The sequence below is a fragment of the Mastomys coucha genome, unplaced genomic scaffold, assembly GCF_008632895.1.
Source record: "Mastomys coucha isolate ucsf_1 unplaced genomic scaffold, UCSF_Mcou_1 pScaffold12, whole genome shotgun sequence".
Taxonomy (NCBI): Eukaryota; Metazoa; Chordata; class Mammalia; order Rodentia; family Muridae; genus Mastomys; species Mastomys coucha.
In genome coordinates, this window is record NW_022196894.1 from 84,962,304 (window position 1) to 84,966,133 (window position 3,830).

Sequence of the window (3,830 nt, forward strand, 5' to 3'; positions counted from 1 at the left end):
TTTGGTCTTTTCATTATGTCCTTGAATTCCTGGATGTTTTGTATTAGGAGCTTTTTACACTTGTTATTTTCTTTGACCATTGTGTCAATATCCTATATGGTATCTTCTATGTCTGAGAGTCTCTCTTCTATCTTTTGTATTCTGATGGTGGTGCTTGTATCTGTAGTTCCTGGTCTCTTTCTTAGGTTTTTCCTTCTCCAGAATTGCCTCCATTTGTGATTTCTTTATTGTTTTTAGCTCCATTTTTAGGTTTTGGATAGTTTTGTTCAATTCCTTCACCTGTTTGATTGTGGTTTTGTGGGGAGCCACAGCTGCCACCCTATATACATATATATTGAACACCTGGTCTCCGGCCAGAGCAGAGAGCATTGATAATCAAGCCCTTAGTTGGAAAAGCTGTGTGTCTCTAGTTTGTGATGCAAGCTGGCATGATTTCCCACAACCTATTGTGTTTTGCTACGTAGCTGATGCTGATTGGGACCAGGGAAAGTATTTAATCCACAAGGGCTGGGGGCTGGAGAAAAAAAGAGTAAGTATGTGGAGATAGGAGTAAGTATGTAGAATTAGGACTGGTGATGGGTTAGAGGTAAGATGTAGATTTAGGAGAGAAGATGTAGAGACATAGGAGTAAGTATGTAGAGTTAGGGCTGGTGATGGGTTAGGAGAGATTTAGGAGTAAGTATGTAGAATTAGGGCTGGTGATGGGATAGAAGAGTAAGTATGGGATATAGAAGAGTAAGTATGATAGATAGGAGTAAGTATGTAAGGATAGAAGTAAGATGTAGGAATAGAACTAAGAATAGGAATAGGAGTAAGTAGAAATAGTAACTAGTAAGATGTAACTAACAAGATGTAACTAATAAAATGTAAGTAGAAATAAGTAAGATGTAACAAGCAAGATTACAAGGATCCTAATAAAACTGCATGAGGAAGAGCTCGGTGTTTGCCTCCTTACTTCCACTGGACGGGTAAGGCGGCTTACATGGTTTCTTGTATTTCTTTAAGGGATTTTTTTTTTTCCTCTTTAAGGGCTTCTACCTGTTTGCCTGTGTTTTCCTGTATTTCTTTAAGTGAGTTAATTGTATGCTCCTTAAAGGTCTCTATCATATTCATATGATTGTAGGTCAGCATCATGCTTTTCATGTATGTTGGGGTGTCCAGGGCTTGCTGTGGTGGGAGAACTTGGTTCTGATGGTGCCAAAATACATTGACTTCTGTTGCACTTGACTCTCACCATCTGGCTTATCTCTGGTGTTAACTGGCTTGGGGATCTCTCTCTGGAGCCTGCCTCCTGTGTCCCTAAAAATATGGAATACTTTAGGAATTTGTGTGTCATCTTTGCACAGGGGCCATACTAATAATCTCTGTATTGTTCCAATTTTAGTATATGTGCTGCCCAAGCAAAGAGCTTTTAAGGAAGCAAATTTTACTGACTGAACCAGGCTCCATGAAGTAAAAAGCCGTTCTGTTTTGGCTCTGGTTTCCTCAACAGCTTGGATTATTTTTGAATTATGGATGGATTTATATATTGCTGATGCTTAATCTCTTATGATTTGAAAGCCTCATGGGGTACAAAAAGCTCCATTATTCCTCTACACGTGAACAGAGGGACCTTCAGAATACTTTGGAGCTTCGCTTCTAGACAGACTTAGCATCTTCTAGCCGTTGAGAGAGAACAATCGCAGGATGTCATGGAATGAAACTGCTAAGAAAACCTTGCTTGGGACAAATGCAGTAACCTAGTAAATGCAGAAGGTGGTTCCTGCATTTACTAGGTTGCAGAGCTAATCGGGGTTAGTACTTTTTACACTCCCTCTCTTTGTTCTTTTGCCTGCTCTCTTTGCCTGCTTCATGAGCTTTTAAGTTCATTTAGTTCTTGGCTACACACATACGAATTTGTTGAGCATAACTGTTTTTGTAGAATTGTATACACAACGGGGAACTAATTTTAGAATGTGCTGAACTTATTTCAGAGACGGCTCCTGTACCTGCTGGGTGAAAAGATTTGATACGTTTTTAGGAGTTGTGTCTGGCATTCCTGTAACAAAGGCAAAATAAGAGGCAAGCAAGGGAGGTTTATTTAATATGAGTTTTAGATTCAGGAAAGACTGCAGTGTGTGTGTGTGTGTGTGTGTAGATTCAATGGAGAGTGGACTGATATAGGAAAAGCATGTGACCTAAGAGTAACATTCCAAGAATGGAGACTCATCAAGACCTGCCTGTTGGAATTCTTCTTGGCTCCTATGTGGTATCCCTTCCTACAGGGTACATGGCAGGTCCCTTCTGGAGTAGAGGCCTTATCTGGTAGGCTAGAGCTTTTCTTTATGTCTGGCTCCTACAGAGCTCATGAAGGCAGCTACCATGCTATATTGAGCTCTGTGCCTTGCCCTGATGCAAATGGATTCTGGTTTGCACCACCCATCATGGGGCAGAGGACTTCTTGTTTTTATGATTTGCTTCAGGGAAGAAATGGGAAGAAGAGGTGAGAGGTCAGAGACATTTTGGTTCTGAGGCTGCACAGACAACTTCTTACATCCTTTAGTTAGCACTTAGCGTGGCAAAGCATAGTGAGGAGGTGTTTCCTTGAGCACTAAATCTGTGACAGTTACAAACTCTCACTGTAGTCTTGCTCTGCAGTTTTAGTTCCTTGCCTGACATGGCCGCAAGAAGAAAGCAAAAGGCTTTCACCACACTGAGGGAGGCCACCCTTTAAACAAGAGCGCTTCCCTAGCCTGTCTGAGCTTTCTCCACCCTAGCCATGGAAAGGGCTAGAATTAGGAAGTGGTGTGAGTCATCTGGTGTTGCCACACCTCAGGAAAGCCCCAGTTCCATCCTTCCTCTTGTGATGGGTGGCACTTTCTAGCTCTGGGTCTCAGGAGCTAAGACTTTTGTCTACACCCCCCTTAGCATTTCTGTAGGAATCCATTTGTTTAAAAATAGAAACAATAGAGTTAAGGACAGACTTGAAAACCCCCTGGCTGAGTAAGACAAAACTGGTTCTTCTCACAAGCTGGCTGCTCAGAAATGGGTACACACACCATTTCTGCTTTCTGTGCATGCGTCGTTTTAGTCGTTTTACAGTTGTCTTCTAGTTCACTCTCTGTTGCTGTGATAAACATTATGACCACCCCCTCCCCCAAAAAACCATTTAAGCAAGGAAAGAGTTCAATTGGCTTTTGTTTCCAGGTTATAGTTCTTGGTTGAAGGAAGTTAGGGCAGGAGCTCAAGCAGGAAGTAAGGCAGAAACCATGGAGAAATGCTGTTTATTGGGTTTCTCCCCAGCCAGCTTACTTACATAGCTCAGGTCTCCCTGCTGGTATCACCTAAATGGGCTGAGCCCATCAACGTCAAAGAACAATCGCAAAAGGCCCCGCCCCCCATTCCACAGGCCAATCTGATTGGAGCAAGTTTTCAAATGAGGTTCTCCTCTCTCAGGGGTCAAGTGAACAACAGTAAAACCTGACTAACACACCAGCCTACTTAATCACGTGCTTGTGTTCAAGTGCCTGGGGACACACAGGGTGTTGTCTCTGTGAGGAAGATACAGGAAGTTTTCCACTTTGATTTTCAGAGACATGTTTATTACCACCCCCTGAGGGTCGAAGGATGGTGCGAGGTGTTCTTTTAGCCAACAGAAAGGGCTTCTGAGGAGATGATGCTTGGCACAGTGATTGTTCTGGTGAAGCAGGGTGCTTTCAGGCCCCTGACAGAATCGTCTGTCTCCTAGGGATAAGGAAATAGGGAAAGTGTACAACAGTGGGAAGGATCAGTCTCAGGGGTGAGCCGGTTGGTGAAGGTGTTCTAGTTGATAGTTTGTTCTCCTAGCATTT

The 3,830-nt window shown here is 42.8% G+C and overlaps 1 non-coding gene across 1 annotated transcript; it reads right to left on the minus strand.

Moving 5' to 3' along the window:
* Window positions 1–1,301: 1,301 nt before the first annotated feature.
* Window positions 1,302–1,404, minus strand: LOC116086653. The gene has a single exon (XR_004117033.1). It is a non-coding gene; the product is annotated as a U6 spliceosomal RNA (small nuclear RNA).
* Window positions 1,405–3,830: the final 2,426 nt, after the last annotated feature.